At 44.4% G+C, this 12,519-nt stretch overlaps 1 long non-coding RNA gene and 1 pseudogene across 1 annotated transcript; both read left to right on the top strand.

Annotated features, from left to right (window-relative positions):
• Nucleotides 1-6,515: 6,515 nt before the first annotated feature.
• Nucleotides 6,516-10,083, top strand: LOC123181798 (subtilisin-like protease; annotated as a pseudogene).
• Nucleotides 10,084-10,314: 231 nt separating this feature from the next.
• On the top strand, nt 10,315-10,813 carry LOC123181799 (uncharacterized). Its single transcript, XR_006491888.1, has 2 exons — nt 10,315-10,454; nt 10,553-10,813. It is a non-coding gene; the product is annotated as an uncharacterized lncRNA (long non-coding RNA).
• Nucleotides 10,814-12,519: the final 1,706 nt, after the last annotated feature.

Here is a 12,519-nt window from a genome sequence, read left to right on the forward strand (position 1 = left end):
AATTACCGAACAAAAATGCCCACAAAATTACACACATAAAAATAGTTTAAAAATATTTCAACGAATATGTTCGTGCTTTTTTAAAAACACTTAAAACTTCCCCAAAAAAGCACTACTAACTACAAAAACATTTCAAAATGTAAAATAGAAATAATTAATTACATAAAAAAATTCATAGAGAAATGTGTCGATTTACATAATTTTTTATACTACTCTTTAAAAGGTTTTACATTTTTAATGAAAATATTAAGATTTAATAAAAACAAGGAAATTTTCACGTTCAAACTTTATTTAAATTAGATATATAAAGTGGCAAAAAAGTACCCATGAAGCAAGTCCTGTCACATTTATCGCCCGATGCAACGCACGGGCATTTGTACTAGTTTGAGTTAAACATCAGTATAAATTATGAATTTAGGCCTAATATAAATGCTGGGTTTAAAGGCGAGAGTTGAACTAACAGAACTAGTTGCATTTTAACTACTTAATATCTTTATTACTCCCTTCAATCCAAAAAAGTGTTTTGGCTTTAGTTTAAATCTGAACTAAAGCCAAAACACTTATTTTGGATCGGAGGAAGTACCAACTAGTGCAGAGAGAACGTATCTGGTGAAAAGAGGGAACTGATGCGCCGAATGCACCAGCGATATACGAGCCATTGGATGCAAAAGTCAGGGACAAGATCAGTCATTTGCAAAAGGGTCCTTTCAGTGCACTTAAATCAGGCGAATTGACCTCCCCCACACCCAGCTCGTCTCTCTCCCCTTCCATCTGTACCCGTTGTCGCCGCCGCCGCCGCGAGCTAGGGTGGCCCAGCGAACTCAAGAACCGATCTCCCTTTCTCAAGTTGCTCACTAAAACCAATCGCCTCTCTCTCCCTCTGCTGTACCACCGTGGCAGGCGAGTTAGGGTTACTAAATTTCGCTCAATCTCTGTCAATCCTGTACCAATCGAGCGTCGTCTCACTCAAATACATAGGAGCGATATGCTTTTTTGAAATTTCTAGCAGCAGCCTACCGCCGTAACATCTGAAGAGTGTGTTGGTTTCTGACTCAATCTACTGCCGCCGGCGCTAACCATCTGCAGCAATTCAAGGCTTGATATGTTTGCTTCTTCCTTTATCTATGTGTTCAGGTCATTTTTGTTCTTACAATTTCGTTCACACCTTTCTCCCCAATCTGTTTAAACCAGTGGCTGGGAGATGAGCATGAGCAATGTTGTTCTAGTTCACTGAAAAGGCATGCTTTTGTTGATTCAGAATTGGAATAGTGTGTCGTGAGCACCAAGTTTACATACGAGCTGCAAGTATATTTGTACAATCTTCATGTCAATTACAAGGGATGTACTCCCTATTTTCATGCAAGTTAGTAATCATGGCTTGCAGAATGTCAGTGTTCCTTTATATTCTATTTGCAAAACCTCATATATTGGAGGTTCCTATAATCAGTTCGAAAAACATGTTACATGAACACATAACACTAGCTATAGGTAGTAGCTGCCAATTTGCTTCTTGTCTTGCGCGACTGACTGATGGTTGTTCTAAAATGACTGATCATCATTGCCGAGGAACTACTAAATACTAATATGTTACTCGTCATCTATTTATATGTTTTGTAGTTACAAAAACGTCTTTAGCTGACTATCGTCGAGCCAAAACAAATATGTATCCCCAATGTTGCATCGCTACTTTTCTAGTAGTGAATTTCCTTTGTATTCTAAAAATGTGATACTTTGGAATCGCATTTTATTTGTAGCAACCCCTTTATAGAGGATAATCCAATGTTACTTTCTATATCATGGTTTTATAGTTATTCCAGATTTGACTATTCAGATTCTTGCATGCTCCAACAGTGTTTTGCCTTTGATCAGCAGGGAATGTCAAGCATCACCCTTCTTCGCAGCTTCACCATGCTTTAAACCGATTAGTTGGAGGCATGAACTAGGAGATCAAAGAATCAGGAGCCCATGCTGATGAACTATGACTGGGTAATCTTCAGAGTCATCTTCATGTCTCTCAAGATGACAGCTGGTCATGTCAAGCTTTGTATTTTTGGCACCATGTAATCAGCCAGAATGTACATGTGTTAAAAAAAATATGCGAGCTTTTTGTAGTTTAGATGAGTGCTTGTCATACAACTTATGTGGATGCTTGTGTTGTTCCAACTAGATGATACCCCGCGTGTTGCTGCGGGAATTTATAGTAGTGTATAGGAGGATTTACAGAGTGAGAATGATTAATGGAAACAATAATAGTCTATTTGAAGCTTTGAATGGTATAAAAATTCTTGCAAATTAATATGGTAGACTATCTCCACATTTGCAAAATTAGAAGAATGCATCACCAACATTAAGAGAAGTAACATATATTGTAATGAGATTTTTCTCATAATATTTCAAGATAATATCATTTGGTTGTCTATTAGAAGTGCATCGGAGCAAGAAACAGATATACTTCATACTAATTTGCCCGAATAGTAATCATCTTTCCTTCTGCACCTTGATCCACTTATTGAGCGAAAGATAACCAACTATAAAAAATGTCATCGTTACTGAATAGACACATGTGCACTCCATTTTTCTAAATAGAGTATTATTTAACACACTACCAGCAAACAAAGAGCAATCTTTTTGCGAGATAAACTAAGAGCAATTAAATTGAAGGACAATGAGAACAACCCATACCTGATCTCTCTGCGAGGAAAAACCTTTGTGGTTTGGATTGCTATTAGAAGCATACCAAGCAAATATTGATATTCTATCTATAAAAAATCATGTATAGTAAATCTATAGGAGTAGTTATCATAAATTTGAGAGAGAATGCAAGTATGTTCATAAGAGAGAGAATGCAAGTATGTTCATAAGAGAGAGAATGCAAGTATGTTCATAACAGTCACTTCATATATAACTTTTCATTTATGTAGATAGATGATTGTTGTGACAACAGTAGAACCCTGCAACATGGGAAGAAAAACTATGTCAATCACACAATTGTATCGCTCAGGTAATAGAAAGATACCATAAAATTCACAATGAAATACTACTCATAGGGAACAAATTACATGAAATGAACCCCAATATGCCATATGTTGTGGTTCTATAAAAGTACACAATTCGTACTAAATTAACATATGTGAGAGGGAGGGAGACAGAGAGATGTAGTTGTTGGGGAACAATACGTATATGGTAGCTTCATCTGTTTGTTCTTTCCAGAACCCTAAGGAAGAAGAATTTTTCACTATCTAGCGCCTCCAATAAAAAACAACCGGATTGGAGAAACATCAATGATCCATCGCATCTCGATATATGTGTCAGTAGTAGTTGAGTTAGAAAGGAGTTTGGGGGAGAGAGACTGACCGGACTTGTTGCCGCAGAGGAGGTCGCTGGGGATGGAAAAGAGATTCCTACTATGAAATTTCCGACCACACACAATCAGAGCGTCAAATCAAGCTAACTCAAAAATTATGTTCATATATGAGGAAATTGAGAGGAGGGAGAGCACCCACCTCTCGTGCAAGTGATGTTGGAGGAGAGTGGTGGCGTCATGTATAGCTCAACTTGTCGATGCCTGAGAGTTGGGCTTGGGCCATCATAGCCAGCGACGGCGGGGATCGAGGGCTCCGTGAGCGGTACAGAACTACAGATAGAGGAAAACGATGATGGGGCCCCGAGCTAACAGTAGTGAGCGGCTCTTCGATGGCGACAACGCGCGAAGTCATCGTCGGCGGCAGCGCGGTATGTAGAGAGAAGATGAGAAGAACCAGTGGGATTTTTTTTTTTTTGAGGGATCAGTGCTGCTATTAATTGGATGAATCACCCACCCACGTAACCGCGCATGCAAAATTACACTACCACATGCGTTGGTCCAGCTACATGCCTCCTTGAATTAATGGGGAACGCTAATTAAGGAGACAGACGTAGTACTTTCCAGGAATTAACGTGAGGAGTTTCTACGATGCCCGAGTCATGCACATATTGATTGCGGCTTATTGAGCATGCCTAGCGAGATGGACGCTTGCATGCAGCGCCGTGACCGCAGGGGAATAAGATTGATTGGGTGATTTTAAAAACTGAATAATGACGTGGCAATCCGCTGACGTGGACAGTGTGCATGATGAGAGAATATGGAGAAGTGGGGAGCAACTTCTTAAGAATGGTAGATGTGAAAGACGCGATGTTCTTGCATGGAAGAACCTAAATAAAATGTGTTCAGAGCTCTCTTGGTAGTTACTGATAATGATTTTTATTTGGTATTGATTTGAGCAGGACAACAATGAAAAGTAATTCCCATGGTAAACCGGTCCGATGGTCAGCAAAATTATATAATTAAATTAGATGATGGCATACTTCCAGAAAATAGGCCCTGTAGCTTTTCATGTGATTCAAGAAATGCAATTCACAGGAGGCTAGAAAAGTCTCAGCAGGTCATTAAACAAAACTAAACATCAGGCTCCAGACTCAAGAGTACCACTCCAGGCCAGATAAGCTAATCTGACCCTAGGCAGGCTTCCCAAGAATCACCACAGGAAGCTCAAAACCACTCCATCAAATGTTGCAAAACAGAAGCTCTTTGGTTCAGAGCAAATGTTGCAAAACAGAAGCTCTTTGGTTCAGAGATCTTTCGTTTTCTTACAAAACAACATCATGTCAATTTTATCAGGTGCTATGCACGATTTTTTTTGCCAAAGTCGGCAATGAGCAATGATGCAACAGTTACATAAGCTGGTACAAGAGTACATCTTGTCAATTTTATCAGGTGCTATGCACGATTCGAAACAAAAGCTCGGTCAAACAAATATATAAATGAAGATGAGACATGCCTACATATACTTGAGATGGAAGGGAAGAGAGACGAACTGAGTATGGGGGAGGTCAATTCGCCTGATTTAACTGCACTTCAATGACCATTTTGCAAATGTACCAGGAGGCCCATCTTCTGACCGATCTTGTCCCTGCTTTTTGCATCCAATGGCCCATATATCGCTGGTGCATTTGGTGCACCAGTTCCCTCGTTTCACTAGATACGTTCTCCTAGTGCAGATCTGAACCACTGTCCTTTGAATTAAAGGATCAATTTGGGGATTTTGTCACCTAGCCCCCCACTTTTAGCCATCCCATGCCATCTACCGTGAGATCACCACGACACTACTGATTTTCCATCAAAAACGCTAAATATGGCTTAGCTCCGCTAAACATGTCCCGCCCCACTATTTTTAATTTAACTGAAACTGAAGCCCAGGCTAGCGACACACTGGACACGCAGCGTCGTCCTCTCGGTCACTTCCACCGGCAGCAGAGCTTGCTCTTCTTCCATAAATGGAAGCTCAACCTCTCCCTCTTGCAGTGCACCCACAACCACCACCATTAGTCCACCACACACAGCAACAGCAGAGCCGCATCTGCTCCTGGAGCCGCATGCATCTTGCGGATGCGGTCGAACTCGGTGGCGTACAGCACGAATGCACGCCGCAGTGCATCTTCGTACTCTGTTCGGAGGCTTTCTCTCCACCAGCATCTGCCTAGGCCATTTTTAGGGGTGGCCCGGTGGGTGTCAGGGCATAGTCACTTCTGCCTTCCACTACTATCCACGCTAGAGTCTATGAAGGATCATGTGGGTGCTGTAGCGTCCAAGCTTGGCGTGCCTTTGCTTTCCCTTTTCTTTCTGTTTCATTGCCAACCGAGAGAGAAAAGGATCCTGATTAAACTACAACAGTTAACAAAGACCACATGATGACTTGGTCATTATGAGATTATTCCACATTACAAGTTAGTCTGCAAATTTATACGACTTGAACTCTGGTCAAGCATAGCAAATCAGTCTAGGAATGTACGGTAATGGAACGCAGAAAGAACATCAATACAAATGCATAAACTGAGCAAATCTCTCGGAGGTTCAGGTGCAGTGCAACCATGGAGGCGAGAGCATGCTCTGTGGCGAAGGCATTTTCACCTGATACATCGCATCTGCTATGTAAACTCTGGACCTCGGAAAAAACAAATGGCCGTTGCCAAAAATATTTTTTTTTGAGACATTGCCGTTGCCAAAAATATAAATAGAGGCCGGGCCTTCCCAGGCCACAGCCCAATGACGGCAGTCAGAATGGGCTGAAGCAGGAAACCTAGATTTTTTTTTCTCAAAGGAAAAAAGAGACTCCGACTGACCGAGTACTCCGTTCCCCAGCCCCCTCCTCTCCTCAAACGGAAGCACGACCGGCCGGCGGCGGCCATTAGTGTCTACGGTGGTGGCCAGAGGGACACCACAGCGGCGGCAAAGGAGGCCAGAGGGGTGTCTCTGAGGCCGTAGGTGAGCTCGGGGAGCGCCGGCGCATCGGGTCGTCGAAGCGCCGGCGAGTTGGTGGAGTACGGGAGGCACCGTAAGATTGTGCAGCGGCCGGCTGCTTCCGCTTCCGCGCCAGGAAGGCGACGATGTGCCTCGTCCAGATCATCCATCGCCAGGCAAGCTGAGCTCCTCCCTCCTCTCTTTTCCAAATCCAAATTTTAATGCGTTGATTTGCTACTGATTTTCCATAAAAAACGCTAAATATGGCTTGGCTCCGCTAAACATCTTGTCCCGCCCCGCTATTTTGATTTTAATTTAACTGAAACTGAAACCCAGGCTAGCGCAACACTCGACACGTAGCGTCGTCCTCTCGGTCACTTCCACCACCACCACCAGCAGAGCTTTCCTCTTCTTCCATGGATGGAAGCTCAACCTCTCTCTTTTTGCAGTGCACCCACCACCAGTCCACCACACACAGCAACAGCAGAGCGGCCTCTCTCCCTGCCTCTCGGTCACTTGCTCGCCTCCACCATTTTCCTCATCTGCTCTGCAAGCATGAACCTTTTGTTTGGAGCCTTTCTCTCCACCAGCGGACGCTCGACACCAGCGTCTCCCTACGCCATTTAGGGGTGTAGGACATCACTTCTGTGTCTCCCACTACTCCACATGACCACATTAGTCTACGAAGGAGTGGGTGCTGTAACGTCCAAGCTTCACGTGTTGTTGCTTTCCCTTTTCTTTCTGTTTCACAGCCAACCGAGAGAGAAAAGAAAAGGATCCTGATTAAACTACAGCAGTTAACAAAGACCACATGATGAATTGGTCATTATGAGATTATTCCACATTACAAGTTAGTCTGCAAATTTGTACGACTTGAACTCTGGTCAAGTATAGCAAATCAGTCTAGGAATGTATGGTAATGGAACGCAGAAAGAACATCAATACAAATGCATAAACAGAGCAAATTTCTCGGAGGTGCAGATGCAGTGCAACCATGGAGACGAGAGCATGCTCTGCAGTAGATACGCTTCTCATCTTTCTCCTAATTAATCTTCCTCCCCCTAGGACAAATTTCTCTACCCAAATGATACGCAGTCACAGTGTACAACCTAGTGCACTCAGACTCACGCATCGCGTCTCTCTCACTCAACACTCGACACGTAGCATTCCTCCTTTTCTTCTCCACAACTCGGTCTATATCTCTCTTCCTCTCGCTCACTTCCACCACCCCTGCTCACACTGTCATACAGACAAGCTCACAACACCAAGCTTCCACCACCACCATTCCCTCCTCGCACACCAAGCTCGCGCACATTGGTGTCCTCTCTCCCTCTTGTTCACTTCCAGCTCCACCCTCACCCTCTTCCTCCAAAGATCCAAGCTCAAGCCCCACCTGTTCTTCTTCCAGCCGATCCCATCCCAACCATGGCATCCTTGGCCCTCATGCTCACCCTCACCCTCACCCTCATGCTCCTGCATGTTCCTTCACCTGCGGTATGCGACGACCAAGGTGCAGGCCTCTCTCCAAGCCATCGCACATACATTGTGATGCTGAGGCCACCCGTCGAAGCGGGCAGCGAGGACGACCACCGCTGGTGGCAGGATTCCTTCCTGCCAACGCCTCTCGCCGGCTCCGATGAGCCACGCCTCATCCATGCCTACACCGAGGTCTTCACGGGGTTTGCCGTGAGGCTCACCGAAGACGACCTCGCCATGGTGTCCCAGAGGAAAGAGTTTATGCGGGCGTTTCCAGACCATCTCTGGCGCCCCAGCACCACTCACACTCCGGAGTTCCTTGGACTGGAGAAAGATGCCGGGCTGTGGAGGGACACCAACTATGGCCAAGGAGTCATAATCGGGGTCCTGGACACCGGCATATATTCAGAGCATCCTTCCTTTGATGACAGTGGCATCCCGCCACCCCCATCAAAGTGGAAGGGCTCATGCCATGGCGCTGCACGCTGCAATAACAAGTTGATAGGTGCCAAATTCCATGTTCTCAGAGCAAATGATTCCGGAGATGACACGGGGCATGGAACACATACCTCGTCCACTGCAGCTGGGAACTTCATCAGTGATGTCTCAGTCCACGGCCTCGGCAGGGGGACAGCCGCCGGGATTGCTCCAGGTGCACATTTGGCCATGTACAGGGTGTGCACAGCTCTGGGGTGTTCAGTCAAGGACATACTAGCCGGGTTTGACGATGCTATCAAGGATGGGGTTGATGTGCTCTCGCTCTCCCTCGAACCTGTTTCCGATGTCAGCTTCAGCGAAGACCCAGTCGCCATTGGCGCACTCAGTGCGGTAACGAAGGGCATTGTTGTCGTGGCTGCAGCTGGGAACAATGGACCCAAGTCATTTGTTGCCAATTCTGCACCATGGTTGCTTACAGTCGCAGCTGGCTCGGTGGACCGAAGCTTTGAGACTGTTGTGCAGCTTGGGAACCGCAACGACATCAATGGGGAAGCTCTTAACCAGACTTCTAACTCAAGCTCCAAGTCATTCCCTTTGTATGTGGACAAACACTGCAAGTCGTCAGCTGGAAGAAATGTGGCCGGCAAAATTGTAATTTGCCATAACACAGGAACAATGAGTGACAGAGGATCTTCACTAAACCAGTCTGACATCAGTGGCATCATGAGTGCCGGGGCGGCTGGCGTAGTGCTGATCAATAGCAAAGATGCTGGCTTCACCACCCTTCTCGAGGACTATGGCAATGTTGTGCAGGTGACCGTGGCTGATGGCAACAATATCACAGAGTATGTGAGGACAACAAGCAAACCCAGTGCCAAAGTCATCTACAAAAACACTGTGCTTGGTGTCCGGCCATCTCCCACTGTCGCGGCATTTTCATCCCGTGGCCCTAGCAGTTTAAGCCCTGGCGTGCTAAAGCCTGATATATTAGCACCTGGGCTCAACATCCTTGCTGCATGGCCACCTCTCACCATGTTTGGTTCTGGTCCATTCAATATTATATCTGGTACATCCACATCGACTCCACATGTCAGTGGCATCGCTGCGCTTGTCAAGAGTTCCCATCCTGACTGGTCTGCGGCTGCCATCAAGTCAGCCATCCTCACTACATCTGACATCACGGACAGCACTGGTGGCCCGATCTTGGATGAGCAACCGCATATGCCATGGGTGCTGGCCATGTCAACCCTAGTAAAGCCATTGATCCAGGCCTTGTGTATGACCTTGGCATTACTGAATATGCCGGCTACATATGTGCTCTCCTTGGTGATCAGGGCCTGGAAATCATTGTGCGTGACCCGAGGTTGTCCTGCAAGATGCTTCCCAAGATACCAGAAGCATTCTTGAACTATCCCACCATAACGGTGCCACTCAAGACAAGACCATTCACAGTGAACAGAACTGTGACAAATGTGGGGCCAGCCAATTCAGTATACATACTGAAGATGGAGATTCCCAGCTCTCTTACAGTGCGAGTCTACCCGGAGATGCTGGTGTTCTCCAAGGCTGGAGAAAAGAAAACGTTTAGCATGACGGTGAGCACCAGCAGCAGTGATGGGAATAAGTTTATCGAGGGAAGCTTCAGCTGGGTGTCAGTGCACCACGTCGTGCGCAGCCCAATCGTCGCTTTGTCGTTCTAGCTTCTCCTCTGTTATAACCAGGAAAAGTAGTGATGCGGCTGCCTCTCGAGCCATTTGATCACCTCTCTTTAGTTCGTACTGATGCGGCTGCCATGCCAAGGACCCTTGGGGTTTGTATCGTACTTCCCTGCTGTTGAGAACCAGTCCTCGTGAGGACTTGTATCAGTACCTATTTATTTTTGTTTCGAACTAGAATTTGTAAAACTTAAGGGCCCCAGTTCGCTAAAGCAGGGCAATCGCCTCTTTTCTAAAAAAAACCCCAGGAAAAGTATGCTTGCCATGTGATTTTCTGGATAAATGACTGTCTTTCAAGTTTTAACTAGTAGAGTTTCTATGACTGTAAAATAACTGAAGTTTTTGCTGCAAATATTCTGATGAAGGATGTGCCTAAGCGAAAATGATTGTGTTTCACTGAATTACATGCAGATAAAATCTGAAAGGTTTTGAGATTTGTGTTTATTTTATGCCCATATGCTCTGAAGTTGCTGGTGTTTCAAGAATGTGGCATCCCAGTCCACACCAAGAAACAAGGGATGAGCAGAATTCCTTGCCTTGTAACAGGGGTCAGTAACTTGCCTTCTCTCAAACTATTTGTATCATTTGCTCGGGTTCCATGGTTATGCGATTCTGATTGTTCTCTCCTTTCACTATGTGTTTGTAGCTAGGCTACAGGAGGAGCTGAACCCTAAAGTGCTATTTTTTTAGCAGAGGTTTGATCAATGACTGTTGTTGACCCCTGTTGCGAGTGCACCCCTGCAACTACAGGTGTAAAGTTCAGTTTTTTTTTTGTTTACTTAACTAGGATTCTTACTTATAATTGTGAATCTGTGCATGCCATGCCAATCTGTAATGTTCACAAGCTTCCTGTCCATATCACACGTTTGGATAAAAAGTCGGAATGAATACTGTCTTGACATACTCATTAAGTCAGTCTGAATTTGGCCATTTACATGGTAATGAGCAATGCCCTAGAATGGCACCTAACTTAGATTGGACATAAAAGATCTTTGAATTAGTGGTGATTTTGTCTACCATGCTGCCAGCGAATAGTCGTAAGTTGTTACCATATTCAAAAGTGTCATTGTATATGCAATTTTGCATCTTTTTTATAACAAGAAGGCAGGGAGCCCCATAGAAATATTTAATACAGCAAAGTTAAATACTCTCAGTTCTAGCTCGCTGTAGACCTGGATTATCCAGCTACCTGAATTATCAAACTCCAAAAGTCCAACACTCTGTGTTCCAAGTAACATTTGCCATATAGAAGATCATGTGAGAGGGCTGGGGTGGCTGCTACTTTCCTTGGAATGATATCAAGCAAGATCAAATATCTCCATGGAAGATATCATCTGATTTTTTTTTATCGATCAAACAATTCGACCTTTCGGCACTTCTGTGGCAATACTTGTTTTATTTGGTTAGCAACCTAAAAAATACTTTCCAATGGCCCTGAATTTATGGCTTATGTATCAATTGATAGGTTCATGCATGTTGAATATACAGTTATGTTTTCGCAAAAAAAAAGAATATACAGTTATGTCTTCTGTTCTGCTCCCTCCGTCCCAAAATAAGTGTCTCAACTTTGTACTAACTTTAGTGTAAAGTTGTACTAAGGTTGAGACACTTATTTCGGGATGGAGGGAGTATTTAACTGTTGGCGTCACTAACTTGCTCTAAAATTAGTCACTTTATCGTTGTAGCTCCACAGCTGATTGTTTGCAAGATGGACCTGAGATTTTTACCTTTAGTAAGCAACTAAGTCCGCGCAATATTCCCAACCGGGCTTTACAATTGATGCAATCGACTTCTCTACTTCAATATGAGAAAAGAAGAAAGAAATAAAAGATGTTTTGCATCTAGTTTACCCAGGTGAATAACATGCGTCAATGAAGAAGTTCAAGCTCAAGGAGAGTAAGTTTAAGATGAAAGCCGCTTTCGAGGAGCACGGTTGAATTTGGGAGTGATAAATTTTAAAAACTTACTGAACATCCGATTCTTTTATTAGGATTTAAATGTATGGTTGAATTGCTACCTATTGTTGATTCAATTGAGGCGGCATGACAGACATTTGGTTTAGTTTTTCTAAGAAAAGAGAACAATTGATGCATTGAGCTGGATGGCCGGCTTCGCTACTGCTACCAGCAATGTTTGGGTGAACGGCGTTGGAGATGCCCTAAGGGTTGTTCCTTTGTTTTACACATGATAGCTCCATGTGCCGGTGTTAGTTGGTGCATTGAGACCCATCCTCCTCTCATCTTCCACACACTGAATAAGTAATGTCTGATTTCTTCATATGCTAATGATTCTTGACTTTTGAGGCATTGAGTAGTAGGGCGTCGTGCGCGAGCTTCCACGCAAACATATCAACTTTTTTTGCGGAATAGCTCCACACACAACCATGAACCATGTATGCACGGCACGCGGACAATGGTAGGATCTGATGTCCCTTAGTTATGAAGGGATTTAATCTAACGATTAGTAGCCACTGTCGTGCATGCATCGGCCAAAAAATTGTCGGCTGCGTAGGACTGCTCCTTTTTTAAGAGAGGACCAACTTTTTGTGCATTGATAGGAGTTAAAAGGAATTATTTGCCGTGGTTAGCCCCAACCGGCTGGCATCTCTTTATA

Source organism: Triticum aestivum, chromosome 1D (genome assembly GCF_018294505.1).
Source record: "Triticum aestivum cultivar Chinese Spring chromosome 1D, IWGSC CS RefSeq v2.1, whole genome shotgun sequence".
NCBI lineage: Eukaryota > Viridiplantae > Streptophyta > Magnoliopsida > Poales > Poaceae > Triticum > Triticum aestivum.